Source organism: Chiloscyllium plagiosum, unplaced genomic scaffold (genome assembly GCF_037043375.1).
Source record: "Chiloscyllium plagiosum isolate Xiang-an unplaced genomic scaffold, Cpla_swu_hap1 HiC_scaffold_28, whole genome shotgun sequence".
Classification (NCBI taxonomy): Eukaryota; Metazoa; Chordata; class Chondrichthyes; order Orectolobiformes; family Hemiscylliidae; genus Chiloscyllium; species Chiloscyllium plagiosum.
This window is the reverse complement of record NW_028270166.1, coordinates 53,868,620-53,886,412: the sequence shown is the minus strand read 5'-3', so window position 1 is coordinate 53,886,412 and position 17,793 is coordinate 53,868,620. Positions and strand designations below refer to the sequence as shown.

General features: G+C 46.2%; 1 pseudogene; it reads left to right on the top strand.

Annotated features, from left to right (window-relative positions):
- The window catches only part of LOC148142765 (uncharacterized), a 39,735-nt pseudogene extending 24,907 nt beyond the window's left edge, over nucleotides 1-14,828 (top strand).
- The last annotated feature ends 2,965 nt before the right edge of the window (nucleotides 14,829-17,793 follow it).

Here is a 17,793-nt window from a genome sequence, read left to right as displayed (position 1 = left end):
CACTGTGTACAGATTTTCTCTCCTTTATGAGGAATGATTTCCTAGCCACATAAACAGTGTAAAGGAGGTCCACCAGAATAATCGCTGGGAAGATGGTACCATGAGGAGAGTGTGAAGGAAATGAGTATATCATCTGTAGTGTTGGGAGGCAATAAGTGGTGGTAGTGCTGAACCGGTGGGTTATGGCCGAACACCCATTATGTCCAAACAAATGACACCGATAGCATGAAAAATTGCATCTTTATTTCCTCCATGATATGTGTTTCCTGATAGTTTACATACCTCTGCAACTCCCACGTTGGTTGAGAGAGAGCTCCAGGCTCTGAATGATCTCTCACCACCTCAGTGTGTGCTGCTGCGTGACCCTGCATTGAAAGTCACATTGTTCGCAAATCTGTCAGCAGCCACAATGCCTTTCTCCTGAAAGAGTTAGCCGTTCCCACCAGATTCCGACCACCAATGAGAATGCCAGTTTGTCTTCTTGGAGATGGAAGCTGCATCCTTGAGACTTGGCATAAACCATCCCCTTTCCCTCCTCACCCTAAGCAAACCTCAGTAAAGTAGCACATGCGTACCATTATCAATGGAGCCAGGAGGGACAATGTGGAGAAGTCTGCCTGTGCAGTCTCTGCATCATTGGTTTGTCATGTTGGAGCATCAATGACATCCTGCAATGTCTGTACAAGCAGCTTGAGGGGCTGAATGGTCTCTTCCTGTTGCTGTGTTAGGGACTCATGCAGTGATTTGGGGATCGAGAGTGTGGTTCTGGAAAAGCACAGCAGGTCAGGCAGGTCCGAGGTACAGGAGAATCGACGTTTCGGGCAGAAGTTCTCACTTTCTCCTCAAAAGGTGAGTTGTCCTGGTCCCATGGAAGAGGCTCAGTGAGCTGATTGGGTGATCGCTGGTTCCTGTTTAACAGCTCGATGTGCAGTACAGACCTCTTTTTCTGGGCCTCTTCTTCTCCAATAGTTTCAATGTTATTTTCCTGTGAAACCAGCTTGAGATGCTGAATGAGATCCTCTTCCTCTTCACTGTGGAAATGGGCAGTGTCCAACAGTCCTGATGCATGAATGTTACAGACACTTTAACAGCACAAGCTGAAATGTTGTCCAGCCCTTGCTGCACATGGCCACAGGAGCTGAGGGCTAACAAATAGTTTTGAACATTGTGTAATCTTCAGTGAACATCCCCACTTCTGACCTTATGATGGGGAAAGACATTGATGAAGTAGTTGAAGATGTGCCGAGGAAACTATCCTGAGGATCTCCTGCACAAATGTACCGGGACTGAGAGGATTGATGTTCATAGATCACAAACATGTTCATTTGTCCTCTGAATGACCCCAACCAGCGGGGAATTTACAACTCATTTCTATTAAGTTCAACTTTGTTTGCTTTCCTTGCTGTCATCCTTATTCAATGTCCAGATCCTTGGTTTTTTAGATTAGATTAGATTAGATTACTTACAGTGTGGAAACAGGCCCTTCGGCCCAACAAGTCCACACCGAACCGCTGAAGCGTAACCCACCCAGACCCATTCCCCTACATTTACCCCTTCACCTAACACTACGGGCAATTTAGCATGGCCAATTCACCTAACCTGCACATTTTTGGATTGTGGGAGGGAACCGGAAGAACCCACGGGGAGAAAGTGCAAACTACACACAGTCAGTCACCTGAGGCGGGAATTGAACTCGGGTCTCTGGTGCTGTGAGGCAACAGTGCTAACCACTGTGCCACCGTGCTGCCCACTCACTGTGCCACCGTGCTGCTCATGGTATTAACCCATTGCCTATTTTCATAGGGTGTGCATCCCTCTGCTCCCTGCCCAATCATGTATCTGTCTAGATACATCTTAAATGACACTATTCTTCCCGTCTCGACAGCCTCCACTGGCAACGCGTTCCAGGCACCCACCAACCTCTGTGATAAGACTTTTCCACTCATATCCCCTCAAAACCTTTTCACTCTCACTTTGAACTCCTGACCCCTAGTAATTGGGTTCCGCACTCTGGGAAAAAGCTTCTTGCTATCCACACTGTCTGCACCTCTCATGATTTTGTAGACCTCAATCAGGTCACCCCTCACCTCCATCTTTATACAAGACTCATAAACTTATAGAGATGTACAGCATGGAAACAGTCCCTTCGGTCCAACCCATCCATGCTGACCAGATATCCCAACCCAATCTAATCTCATCTGGCAGCACCCGGCCCATATGCCTCCAAACCATTCCTATTCATATACCCATTCAAATGCCTGTTAAATGTTGCAATTGTACCAGCCTCCACCACTTCCTCTGGCAGCTCATTCCATACACATATTACCCTCTGTGTGAAAACATTACCCCTTAGGTCTTTTTTATATCTTTCCCCTCTCACCATAAACTTATGCCCTCTAGTTCTGGACATCCCCCCCCCGCCCAGGGAAAAGACTTTGCCTATTTACCCTATCCATGCCCCTTACAATTTTGTCAACCTCTAAAAGGTCACCCCTCAGCCTCCAACTCTCCAGGGAAAACAGCCCCAGCCTGTTCAGCCTCTCCCTATAGCTCAAATCCTCCAACCCTGGCAACATCCTTGTAAATGTTTTCGGAACCCTTTCAAGTTTCACAACATCTTTCCGATAGGAAGGAGACCAGAACTGCATGCAATATTTCTACAGTGGCCTAACCAATATCCTGTACAGCCATAACATGACCTCCCAACTCCTGTACTCAATACTCTGACCAGTAAAAGAAAACATACCAAACATCTTAATCACTATCCTATCTACTTGCGACTTCACTTTCAAGGAGCTATGAACCTGCAGCCCAAGGTGTCTTTGTTCAGCAACATTCCCTAGGACCTTACCATTAAGTGTATAAGATCTGCTAAGTTGCAAACTTACTAACTGTACCTCTAATGCTCATATCCAGATCATTTATGTAAATGACAAAAAGTAGAGGACCCAGCACCGATCCTTGTGGCACTCCACTGGTCACAGGCCTCCAGTCTGAAAAACAACCCTCCACCACCATCCTCTGTCTTCTACCTTTGAGCCAATTCTGTATCCCAATGGCTAGTTCTCCCTGTATTCCATGAGATCTAACCTTGCTAATAGTCCCCCATGGGGAACCTTGTCGAACGCCTTACTGAAATTCAATTAGATCACATCTTCCGCTCTGCCCCCATCAATCCTCTTTGTTACTTCTTCAAAAAACTCAATCAAGTTTGTGAGACATGATTTCCCAAGCACAAAGCCATGTTGACTATCCCTAATCAGTCCTAGCCTTTCCAAATGCATGTACATCCTTTCCCTCAGAATTCCCTCCAACAACGTGCCCACCACCGATGTCAGGCTCGCTGGTCTATAGTTCCCGGCTTGTCCTTACCACCCTTCTTAAACAGTGGCACCATGTTTGCCAATCTCCAGTCTTCCGGGACCTCATCTGTGACTATCGATGATACAAATATCTCAGCAAGAGGCCTAGCAATCACTTATCTAGCTTCCCACAGAGTTCTCGGGTATACCTGATCAGGTCCTGGGGATTTATTCATCTTTACCCGTTTCAAGACATCCAGCACTTCCTCCTCTGTGAAAATAATCCTAATCTATTCAACCTCTCTTCAAAGCTAGCACCCTCCATATCATGCAACACCCTGGTGAACCTCCTCTGCACCCTCTCCAAAGCATCCACATCTTTTTGGTAAAGTTGCGACCAGAACTGTCAGCTGAATTCCAAATGGGGCCGAACTAAAGTCCTATACAACTGTAACATGATCTGCCAACTCTTGTACGCAATACCCCGTCCAATGAAGGAAAGCATGCCATAAGCCTTCTTGACCACTTTGCTGACCTGCACCTTCCTGGAACAATGGACCTGGACACACAGATCTCTCTGTACATCAATTCTCCCCAGGACTTTTCCATTTACTGTTTTGTTCGCTCTTGAATTAGATCTTCCAAAATGCATCACCTTGCATTTGCCCGGCTTGAATTCCATCTGCCATTTCTCTGCCCATCTTTCCAATTTATCTATATTCTGCTGTATTCTCTGACAGTCCCTTTCACTCTCTGCTACTTCACCAATCTTGATGTCATCTGCAAACTTGTTATTCAGAGCTGAAAATGTGTTGCTGGAAAAGCGCAGCAGGTCAGTCAGCATCCAAGGAACAGGAGAATCGACGTTTTGGGCATAAGCCCTTCTTCAGGAACTTGTTATTCAGGCAACCTATAGCTTCCTCCAAATCATTTATATATATCACAATCAAGAGTCAGCCCAGCACGAATCCCTGTGGAGCTCTACTGGTCACAGGTGACAGTGAAGCCTGTAGATGCTGGAGATCAGAGCTGAGAGTGTGTTGCTGAAAAAGCTGGAGCTCCCAGCCTTATTCCTGATGAAGGGCTCCGGCTCGAAATGCCGATTCACCTGCTCCTCAGATGTTGCCTGAACTACTGTGCTTTTCTAGCAATACACTGGTCACAGGTCTCCATTTTGAGAAACTCCTTTCCGCTACTACTCTATTGCCCAACCCATTCCCTATCCATGTAGCTAGAACACCCTGGACACCATGCAACTTCACCTTCTCCATCAGAGGAATCTTATTAAAAGCCTTACTAATGTTCATGAATATAGCCCTTCCCCCATCAGTCAATGTTGTCACCTCCTCAAAGAATTCTCTTAGGTTTGTAAGACATGACCTTTCCCGCATAAACTCATGCTGCCTGTTACTGATAAGCCCATTTTCTTCCTAATGGAAATAGATTCTATCCCTCAATATCTTCTCCAGCAGCTCCCCTACCACTGATGTAAGGGCTATAATTTTCTGGAGTATCCCTGCTACCCTTCTAAGACAAGGGGACAACATTCGCAATTCTCCAGTCCTCCGGGTCCTCACCCGTGTTCAAGGATGCTGCAAAGATATCTGTTAAAGCCCCAACTATTTCTTCCCTTGCTTCCCTCAATAACCTAAGGTAGATCCCATCTGACCTGGGAACTTGTCTACCTTTTAGAATACCCAGAACTCACTCCCTCCTTATGCTGACTTGACCTAGAGTACTCAAAGAACTATCCCTAACCTCAGCATCTATCATCTCCCTCTCTCCTTGGTGAAAACCAATGCAAAATACTTATAAAGAATCTCACCCATTTTTTCTGACCCCACACACATAACTTTCCTCCTTTGTCCTTGACTAGACCAACCCTTTCTCTTGTTACCCTCTAGTTCCTTATATATGAAAAAAAGACTTTGGGATGTTGCTTAACCCTGTTTGCTAAAGGTATCTCATGACCCCTTTTAGCCCTCTTAATTTCTCATTTCAGATTACTCCTAGATTCCCAATGTTCATCTAAAGCTTTGCCTGTGTTCAGCAGCCTAGACCTTATGTCTGCATCCTTCATCCAGGTAGCTAGTCTCACAACTTCACCTGTCAGGCACAGTTCCCTGACCTTGCCATTTCTATCCCTCATTTTCACAGGATCATACCTCTTCTGAAATCTAATCAACCTCTCTTTAAAGGCATATCGAAGGTGGATTTACCTTCAAACAGCTGCTCCCAATTTATATTCCCCAGCTCCTGCTGATTTTGGTATAATTGGCCTTTCCCCAATTTTGCACTCTTCCTTTAGGACCACTTTCATCTTCGTCCATGAGTGTTCTAAAACTCCCGAAATTGTGATCACTATTCCCAAAATAATCCTCGCCTGAAACTTCAACCACCTGGCCAGACTCATTCCCCAACACCAGGTCCAGTCTGGCCCCTTCCCTACATCCTGCTCTAAAACGTCCTCCTGGATGCTCCTTACAAATTCTGCTCCAAGCTCTAACACAAAGTGAATCCCAGTCATTGTTGGGAAAATTAAAATCTCCCATCACTACCACCTGTTGCTCCTCCATCTTCCCATGATCCTTTTAGATATTTGTACCTCTATCTCCCGCTTGCTGTTGGGAGGCCTGTAGTACAGCCCTAACATTGTCACTGCACCCTTCCTGTCTCTGAGCCCTGCCCATATCGCCTCACTGCTCGAGTCTTCCATAGTGTCCTCCTTCAGCCCAGCTGTGACATTCTCTCTGACCAGGAATGCAACTTCTCCACCCCTTTTACCTCACTCTCTTTCCTGCCTGAAGCATCGATATCCTGGGATATTTCACTGCCAATCATGATCTTCCCTGAACCAAGTCTCAGTGATAGCAATACGTCATATTACCAGCTACTAATCCAAGCCCTAAGTTCATCTGCCTCACCTACTACACTTCTCGCATTAAAACAAATGCACCTCAGATCACCAGAGCTTTTGCTCCCTGCCTCCTCTTCCCCTTCGGCATGCTGACTTCATTATCTAGTTTATTATAGGCTTTAGTTACTATCTCCTCACTGTCAGTTTAAACCCTCCCCAACAGCGTTAGCAAAAGGACCCCCAAGGACATTGGTTCCAGTCCAGCCCAGGTGGAAACCATCCAATTTGTAATTGTCCCACCTCCCCCAGAACCGGTCCCAATGTCCCAAAAATCGAAACCCCTCCCTCCTGCACCATCTGTCAAGCCACTCATTCATCCTGTTTATTCTATCCCTCTGATGAGCACGTGGCACCAGTAGCAATATTGAGATTACTACCTCTGAGGTTCAACTTTTTAACTTGGCTCCAGACTCCCTAAATTCTATTTGTAGGCATTCATCTTGTTTTTTACCTATATTGTTTGCGTCTTTATACACTACGACAACTGGCTGATCACTCTCCCCCCTTGAGAATGTTCTGCAGCCGATCGGAGATATCCCTGATCCTTGCACCTGGGAGGCAACACACCATTCGGGAGTCTCGTTTTCAAACATTGAAATGCCTACCTACTCCTCTACAATTGAACCCCCTCTGACTATAGCCCTTCCACTCTTTTTCCTGCCCTTCTGTACAGCAGAGACAGACATGGTGCGATGAACATGGCGACTGCTACCTTCCCCTGGTGAGCTCTCAGCGCCACTCGGTCCCACTCAGCACCTCATTCTCCCCACTCCCACTCAGCTCCTCGCTCTCCCCGCTCCCACTCAGTTCCTCACTCTCCACCCTCCCACTCAACTTCTCGCTCTCCCTGTTCCCACTCAGCTCCTCACTCATCCCGCTCTCACTCAACTCCTCGCTCTCCCTGTTCCCACTCAGCTCCTCACTCAAACTGCACCCACTCAGCTCCTCACTCTCCCCGCTCCCACTCAGCTCCTCGCTCTCCCCGCTCTCATTCAGCTCCTCTCTTTCCCCGCTCCCACTCAGTTCCTCATTCTCCCCCCGACTCAGCTCCTCACTCTCCCCGTTCCCACTCAGCTCCTCACTCTCCACGCTCCCACTCAGCTCCTCACTCTCCCCGCTCCCACTCAGCTCCTCACTCTCCCCCCTCCCACTCAGCTCCTCACTCTCCCCCCTCCCACTCAGCTCCTCACTCTCCCCATTCCCACTCAGCTCCCGTCTCTCCCTGCTCCCACTCAGCTCCTCTCTCTCCCCGCTCCCACTCAGCTTCTCTCTCTCCCCCCTCCCACTCAGCTCCTCACTCTCCCCCCTCCCACTCAGCTCCTCACTCTCCCCGCTCCCACTAAGCTCCTCACTCTTCCCGTTCCCACTCAGCTCTTCACTCTCCCCGCTCCCTCTCAGCTCCTCTCCCTGCTCCAATTCAGCTTCTCTCTCTCCCCGCTCCCTCTGTTGCTGAAAATAGGCAGCTGATGCTTGCGGTAAGTCCCTTTTAAGTGTCAAATATACCCCGGTCCTCTCTCTCTATCTTGCCCGTCATGAAAATACTCTCCCCATCTCTGCCTCACACAAGGATCGTTCCCTTTGACAGTCCTTGTTTTGTGCCACTCTCCCCACTGACAGCCCCCTCCACCAGGAACGTTGCCCTGCAACCGGAAAAGATGCAAAACCAGGCAAGGCCCCAAACAGTCCTTCGAGGTGAGACAGACCTTTACCTGCCTCACTTCCAACCCAGTTTACTGCATCAGGTGTTCCCGATGTGGCCTTTTCTACTTTGGGCAGACCGAATGTAAACTTAGGGAACTTAGGCAGCCAAATCCGCAGGGACCGACCGACCTCCCAGTCACTGCCCATTTCAATTCCCCCAACCATTCCCTTTCCAACATCACCATCCTCCCAGTCACTGCCCATTTCAATTCCCCCAACCATTCCCTTTCCAACATCACCGTCCTCCCAATCACTGACCATTTCAATTCCCCCAACCATTCCCTTTCCAACATCACCGTCCTCCCAATCACTGACCATTTCAATTCCCCCAACCATTCCCTTTCCAACATCACCATCCTCCCAGTCACTGCCCATTTCAATTCCCCCAACCATTCCCTTTCCAACATCACTGACCTCCCAGTCATGGCCCATTTCAATTCCCCCAAACATTCCCTTTCCGACATGACCACCTCCAAGTGCTCTGGTTTCCTCAAACAATCCAAAGGTGTGCAGATTGAGTGAATTGGCCATGCTGAGTTGCCCATCGTGTTCAGGGATGTGAGGTATGGGGCATTGATCAGGGGTAAATGTCAAGTAATTAGGGAGGGAAATAGGTTTAAGTGGGGATCCTCTTCAGAGTGTTGGTGTGGACTTGTTGGGCCAAAGGGCCTGTTCCCATACCGAAGAAATTCTATAAATGATACAGAAATGATCTGGAAAAGGGCACTGTTGGAATGATCAGCAAGTTTGCAGATGACACAAAGATTGGTGGAGTAGCTGGAAGCATAAGGGGGCTCCGGTTTCCTCCCACAGTCCAAAGATGTGCAAGTCAGGTGAATTGGCCATGCTAAATTGCCCGTAGTGTTAGGTAAAGGGGTAAATGTAGGGGTATGGGTGGGTTACGCTTCGGCGGGTCGGTGTGGACTTGTTGGGCCGAAGGGCCTGTTTCCACACTGTAAGTAATCTAATCTAATCTAATCTAATCTAATCTAATCTAATCTAATCTAATCTAATCTAATAAGGGACTGTCAAAGAATGCAGGAGGATATAGATAGACTGGAGAGTTGGGTGGAAAAGTAACAGATGAAGTTCAATCCAGACAAATGTGAGGTAACGCATTTCGGCAAGTCTAATTCTCGAGTGAATTATACAATGAATGAAAGAGCCTTGGGAAAGGTTGATGGGCAGAGAGATCATGGAGTGAGGGTCCATTGTTCCCTGAAGGTTGCTGCACAAGTTGCTAGGGTTGTGAAGAAGGCATATAGTATGCTTGCCTTCATCGGATGGGGTATTGCGTATAAGAGCTGGCCAGTCATGTTAAAATTGTACAAGACATTGGTTCGGCCGCATTTCGAATACTGTGTCCAGTTCTGGTCACCACATTACCAATACGATGTGAACACGTTGGAGAGGGTGCAGAGAAGGTTGACGAGGATGTTGCCTGGTATGGAAGATGCGAGCTGTGAAGAGAGGTTGAGGAGGTTAAGATTGTTTTCCTTAGAAAAAAGGAGATGGTGGGGGGCTGATTGAGGTCTATAAAATCATGAAGGGTTTAGACAGGGTGGATAGAGGTACGCTTTTTCCCATGGTGAAGGATTCAGTAATGAGAGGTCACACTTTCAAGGTGAGAGGTGAAAAGATTAAGGGGGTTACACGCAGCAAGCACTTCACATAGAGGGTGGTGTGTGTCTGGAACGCATTGCCATCAAAGGTGGTAAAAACAAGCACGCTAGATTCATTTAAGATGCATGTGGACAGAGGCACGAGTAGGTGAGGAGCAGTGGGAAACAGATGCTTAGGAATTGGGCGACAGGTTTAGACAGTGGATTTGGATCGACTCAGGCTTGGAGGGCCGAAGGGCCTGGTCCTGGCCTGTAAATTTTCATTGTTCTTCTCTTTGTTCTTTATAACTATAACTAACATCTCATCTTCCACCTGGGCAGCCAAGAGCCCAGAGGACTCACGAGTGATTCTCCAATTTCAAAATGCCTTCCTTCCCATCACCCCACCCCCTTCTCAACCCTCCCCATCCCTTCCACTGCACCCTGCCACCAAACGGATTCAGTCCTCCCACTGACCAATCGGGTTGTACCTTTCACCTGCCTTCACCTATCCCCACTTCACCACCCCGCCCTCTGCAAACCCCTATATCTGCAGCTCCCCCTACACCCACACCAAGTCCTGAATAAGGGGTACACCTTCGATTTCTCCACTTCCTGATGTTGACCGGCTTGCTATCTTCTCCCAATTTATGGTATCTGGGCTGATTCTCTTGGGGAGACTCAGAATTCCATGGAATAAACTGTTTCAGTTGATCTGGCAATGTCCTAATTCAATTTTCTCATTGTTGTGACAGTACTCTCCAAGCTCTCACTCCTCCGGTTAGTCCCACTCCCTTGTCTTCTTCTCCATGTTCCCACACCACATTCTCCATAAATTAATTATCTGTTTCTGTGTTTAATATGAATCTTTGTGTCCCTCTGTATCTTTCCCTGGCCTTGGTTTATCGCTCCCCAGTCTATCGAGTGCTGCCATTGTGAAGCTCAGAAACAAGAAAAAGGTTTGTGTCGGGCTATTGTTCACTTCCCGGTATGTCCCATGTGACGCTCCATGTGGGACAGAGGGTTACAGCAGCTTTGACACACATCCTTGAAACTTGGTCTGTGCCTGTGTTTGTCCCTCTCAGCTGATCGTGCGGTCAGTAACACGGGGAAACCCTCCGAGTATTATTGTAAAGGGGCAGGTGTCTGACTTGTAGCTGAGGGGCTTCTGACTGACTCCTGTTATTGAAGCGTTAGTGGAGGTGCTGGGGATGGTTTGCTGGAAGTTGTGCTGTGAGCTGCCTCAGACATTCAGGGAGACCTGAGGATTTGGTGACCCAACTCTGGATGGAGCCTGGGGACTGTAGTTCCAGCATCTGGGTCTGTAACATGAACAACAAATGGAGCAGGGGCTGGAGAGAGGGGCAGCTCTGAAACCACGGAGTGAGTGTGGGTGGGGAAAGGGATCTGCCGTATTCATTCCGGGTTTTCCAAGAACAGCTTCCCAAGCGACACTTAACCCAGGAGCAGAGTGTGAGGGGACCCTGATTGAACAAGGAGCTGGTCACAGAGCAGTGTCACCTCCTTCAACACGACCTGCAGCTTCACACCAGGGGTGGACGGTGCTGCCAGTGGCTGTTAGGGTCACAGCTTCATTCAGCTTCTAGGATCCGGAACTTTCCAGGCAGGCGTGGGGGACATATCCATCATCTCCCAGTATGGATCTCCCGCCATTTGGTGACGGAGGATATATATGGCGGATGAGGTGAATACAATGTTTCCTCCCTCAGCAGAAAGCTGCCAGGGCTACCCTTGTTTTCCCAGTATAGTGGGATTCCCGATGGTGTACATGGCTCTGCAGGGTCCCCATGTCAATGGGGAGGGTTAGAGGAACTGAAGGACCTCTCACTCCATTAATGATGCAGTGTGACCATGCACAGTACATCATGTTGGTGAATACCCACTGTCCTGGCAGTAGCCACAGCCTCTTCATTCAGAAGCAGTCAGCCATTCCCATCATCTTCAGGTCTCCACGTAGAAAGAAAGGATGGTGTCTCAGATGAGGCCACCCCCTTTGGACACGGTTCAACGCACCCTGCCCCTCACCACTCCCCACCGCCAACCAACCACATCAAAATATCCCGTGTGCACTGAGAGCAATGGGAACACTGGGAACATTAGGGATCAGACCATCAGGGAGATGGAGCAACACTTCCGATGTTTGAACAAGCTCCTGCAATCACCCTCCATTTATGTAATCTATAGCCTTGTATCCTTTCTGAAAAATTCACAGGTTCACAGTTAGCCACACTAATTCCATCTGCCAAATGGTTATTTACTGCTTCTCCATTTACAGATCCTCCACCTCCTCTTCATAACTTTGTTTCCTTCCTATCTCAGTTTCATCGCTGAATTTATTGTGAATGCATTTGTTCCATTTATCTAAACCGTTGATATAATTTGCAAATAGATGAGGACCCAGCAGGTGTCTGTGCAGTCATTATTTCCTGTTAAACTGATAAAGACTGATTTACCCCACTGGATGGTGTCTTCAATATGAGGCTGAGCCTTTCCTTCCACCAGGACTGTGTGCCGACTGGTGTGGAGGCAGTAGCTGTCCATCATCAGGCACGTTCCTTGAACATCTTTGACCTGTCACCATGAGAATTCTTGGGTTCTGGAATCAATGTTGGGGAATTACAAGGTAACTCCTTTCTTGACTGTACAGCACGGTTCCATCACCATCGGTGGGTCTGTCCTGCCGTTGGGACAGGATATACCCAGGATTAGTGATGGGGCTTCGTGAAACATTACCCATCAGATTTGATTCTGTGTGTAATGGCAATATCAGACTGTTTCTTGCCTGGTCAAAATGAGGAATATAGGTGACAATGGAGCAGGGAATAATGGCTTAAAAAGCTGAATGAAAGACACGCCATCTGATTACACATTGTATCTTCAAAAATGATTGAGGAACTCAATGCAAACATTGAGGTAAATGGATACAATTTAATGACATCAGAGTGTCTGATATTTGGAACTGAACATCCAGGACCTTTTATATTTGGGAGCATAATACAAAACATAAAAGGAGGTGGGGTAGATCTCCAAGTAAAAGTTGAGATCTGTACGATTGTAAACAGAGAATCTTACATCAAATCTTCAAGTTTTTGGCTTAATCTTATTGTTTCTGTACACAAAGTGCCAGTTGAGTTGGGTTTGGGGAGAGATTTTCACCCTGACGCTGAGTGGGTTTCACCAAACCTAATGGACAGAAGGACCTTAGTGATGTGGCTTTTTATGACGCTATCACATTCTCAAACTGATATTCTCCGGAACATTCTCTAACCAACATTCCTCCGGAACAGTCTATGACTGACATTCTCCAACACATTCTATAACTGATATTCTCCAGAACATTCTATAAATGGCATTCTCTGGAACATTCTACAAGTCACATTCTCTGAACATTCCATCACCAACATTCCCAGAATATTCTATTATTGACATTCTCTTAACACATTCTATAACCAACATTCTCTGGAACATTCTATAAACAGCATTCTCCAGAACATTCTCTGACCCACCTCCCCTGGAACAATCTATAACCAACATTCTTCAGAACATTCTTTTACCAACATTTGTAGGAAAATTCTACAGCCTACGTTCCCCGGAACATTCTGTAACTACATTCCCCTGAACAATCTATATCCAACATTCTCTTGATCATTCTATAAGCAACATTCTATGAGCAAGATCCAGTTCCATGGAGGAGGAAACACTGTTTCGAACTCCCCTCAGCAGTTAAAGGGCTTTCCCCTACATTTACACTTCTTCACTTCAGAGGATCGATCGACCACAATTTAGACTAAAAGACAGAAATTTCTAACGTCCGTTTTCTTTAAAGAACTGCAAGAGAATTCTTCAGGATAGCAATGTTAATCCTCCGTATTAGGAACTGTAAAGACGTGACCTATCTGCTTTCGAGTGATCGAGAGTGTGGGAATATTCTAGAATCCATCTGTTTTTATAGATGCTTGTCTGTGCGTTTAGGGATGGAGGGTTTCTTTTGTATTACATCACATTTCTGTCAGTAATTCAGAATTTACCATGTGTTATTCCAGCTCCAACTACATCAATAAATCTCTGAACATTTCATTTTGAAAATCTCACTCTGATCTCAATCAATTGTAAAATGTCCTTCAGGCTGATGTCTAAATTGTTGGTTTTCCTTCCTCACAGTTAACGTCATGACGATCTTCGTCCTGCTTTATAAAGATTGTGGATTGTCTCCATGTATCAGGCGTTACCTGGGGGCAATGGCAGTGACGGATCTACTGGTCATTATCCTCGATCTGATATTGAGACACATTCCCAACGTTTATCGGGAACAGTTTTATTTCCTGTACTCCGTCCCCGTGTGTAATATCCACGCCGTCCTGCTTTATGCAGCCACTGACTGTTCTGTCTGGTTCACCGTCACTTTCACCTTTGATCGATTTGTGGCCATTTGTTGCCAGAAGCTGAAAAATAAATATTGCAGTGAGAAAATGGCAGCTGTGGTTCTGGGAACAGTGACTGTGCTGAGCTGTTTAAAGAACATTTTCTGGTATTTCATGCTCACGGGTCTTTATCGGTTGGCAAACTCCCCCTGGTTTTGTTACATAAGGAACGGTGTTCTATCTTCTCGTGTCTGGGTCACAATCGAGTTCCTCCATCACATTCTAACACCAGCTCTCCCATTTCTCCTGATTCTGCTACTCAATGTTTTCACCATCAGACACATTTTAGTGACCAGCAGAGCCCGCAAGAGACTCCGGACTCACACCAATGGGGACTCTCACCATGATACAGAAATGCAAAATCGCAAAACATCGATCATTTTATTGTTTGTGATCTCGGCCAATTTCATCCTGTTATGGTCAACATTAATGCTGTATTCAATATGGACTCGGATGTATGCCTTGGCATATAATTTTGTGTATCTGCATCGCTTTGTGCGGGAATTGGGCTTCATGCTGCAGCTCCTCAGTTGCTGCACTAACACCGCGATTTACGCTGTGACCCAGACTAAGTTCAGACAGCAGCTGAAAAATGTGCTGAAATATCCCTTCGCCCAAATTCATCAATCAATCAAATTCACTGATTAGTCAATTTATCCAGGATTTTCTCATTTCAGTTCAATGTTTCAGCAACGAAAAAGCCTGTCGCTATGGTAACAGACTGAGGGCAGTGCTGTTTTTTCCAACCTGATTCAACAGGGGGTTACATGGACACATTTCAATGTTTCTCAACTCGGGGATCAGTGAAAAAAGGCACCATTTCACTGAATGTATCTGTCACTTCAATCTGTAAAAATGAAATTGTTCATTAAGAAGTACCAAGCAGCAGAACAAACTATTTTGTTGTTTGTGTTGAAGCAGCTGAGCTGGAGAGAGACAGACTCAGCCCCAAGTCCTGGTCATTAGGGAAGGGGAGGGAACTGGGTCTGAGCTCAGGAGTTGGGTTTATGTCACTCTGTCCTTTACTTTCACCTCAGGATCACTGACTCTGACCTGACCTCGGCAGATTTCATCTCTCTCTCCATATCCAGCTCTCATTCTCACAATGTCCCCCTCTTTCTCGCATCCTCCCATTTTTGTTTCCTGTTGCTCATATCTCAGATGCAACATCGGTCAGCCAAAACTGCTGTGTCGCCAAAGAAATTGTTTGAAGAATAACACAACTGTGCAACATGAGAGATTCACAAGCTGTGATGCTCTCACCACAGAAAAGATCATCCACTCATGTAGCGGCATGTAGCGACCAGCAGAGAGTGGCATTGTATCACATTAAACAATTCCGGGGAGAGAGAGGGGGGTGTTTAACGGGGGCGTGTGTGTGTACGTGTGTGCAAAAGAGACTCAGCCTTTGATTCATCACTTTTTAATTCATTCACTCATTCAAACTTCCCTCCAGTCCCATTGCACGAGAGACAGATCCACAGGCACAAATATATAGAGACACAATTTGGAGATACTCTCCAATATGACACTTTACACACAAGATAGACAGACAGAAAGAAAGGGGAGAGACGGGTAAACACCATTTCAATGGATTCACCCCCAGAACAACAGAGGTCACTGCACAGTGACACAGACTTAGAGACACACTGAGTCAGAGGGACGCACACTAATACACACACTCATCTACAGCAGTTGATGGGCACACAGCTACAATAAGAGCTGAAATAGATCAGAAGAGACAGTTCAGTACAGATATACACACACACACAGATACACGCATAGATATATATATATATATATATATATATATACACAGACACACACACACAGATACACAGACACACACAAACACAGATACAGATACACACACACTCACACGCACACAGATACACACACACCCAGATACATACAGACACACAGTCACACACACATGCACACAGACACACACAGATATACACACACATACAGATATACACACATACACAGATATACACACACACACTCACCCACACACACACAGATACACACATATACACACAGACATACACAGATACACACACACAGACGCACACAGATACATACACACACATGCACACACACACACAGATGTACACAAACACACACGCACACACATATATGGAGATACACACAGGTACACACAGACACACACACACACAGATGCACACATACACACACACGCAGATACACACACATACAGACACACGCAGATACACACATAGATCCACACAGATACATATGCACACGCACATGCACACACAGGCATGTACAGATACACACAGACACCCATGCACACACAGACACACACACATGCACACGCACATACACACAGATACGTGCACGCACACACACACAGATCAACACTAATACACACATCCATAAACACTGCCTCAAACACTCAGAGCTACGAATATGCAGATATAGTTCGTTTGGGATAGACACGCAGACAGTTACAGATAGAGAATCACATACAGACACAGAGATACACACAGGCACATTTATACACACAAACATATGGACCGACATAGATTCATACACATACAAAGACAGAAACAGACACAGACTGAGGTGCAGACGTGCAAACAGACCTTTACACAGACACAGACACAGAAACATATACATACAAACTCAAACACACAACCAAGCGCACAGACACATGTTATTGTGGGTAAAAACAAGGACTGCACATGCTGGAAACCAGAATCTAGATTAGAGTGGTGCTGGAAAAGCACAGCACGTCAGGCAGCATCCGAGGAGCAGGAAAACCAGGCCAGAACACCTCAAATATATTTTGGTAGCTGAGACCCTAACCTTTTTTTATTTTAAAGGCAGATGGGAAATCAATATTCCAGGTGTGATGCAGCTGGTCAGACCACTCAATACATAATTTATGAAAACACAGCAGTATAACAAAAGAAAATCAAATTTAGAATAACGTAATTATTGGAAAACCTAACTATCCAGATACAGCAAATTAATGAAGGGACTGTACCCATCCAGACATCCCAGAATACACACTTTGGCAAAATAGGGAAACTGAAACAGATTCTTGCAGGCAGGAGGAAACAACATCCAAAGAAATTCGAGAGCGACAGTAAGTTAGGATTCATCTGCTGAGGGTTGGAATCATTTCTGGACTCCAGCATCTTGTGACTGCCACAGTTAAACCAAACTGGAAAGAAAAACGTGAACTGGGAGAACTGGCCACTCCCCTGCCATTGTTAACCTCGGCTCTTTCTAACCCCTTCAACACCTCTGCCTTTACAATCTCTCTTATCCGTGTTGGTGGAATTGAAGAATTGCATAGGTATAAATAAAACCATAGTTGGAGTTATGTACAGGCCTCCAAACAGTGGTCAGGAGGTGGGGCGCAAGATACAACCGGAGATGCAAAAGATTTGAAGGAACTGCAAAGTTACAGTGATCATTGGGGATTTCAATATGCAGGTGGACTGGGAAAATCAGGTTTGGAATTTGTGGAATGTCTATGGGATGGCTTTTTGGACCAACTTGTGGTGGAGCCCAGTAGGGAACAGGCAATACTGGATTTAGTGATATGCAATGAGGCAGACTTGATCAGGGAGCTTAAGGTAAAGGAATCCTCAGCATAATATGATCATAATATGTCTGAAATTACTCTGCAATTTGAGAGGGAGATGATAGAATCAAAGGTAACGGAATTACAGCTGAATAAAGGCAACTACAGAGGCATGAGAGAGGAGGTGGGTAGAATTGACTGGGAGAGGAGTGTATCAGGAAAGACAGTGGAACAGCAATGGCAGGAGGTTCAGCAGAGATTCATCCCGAGG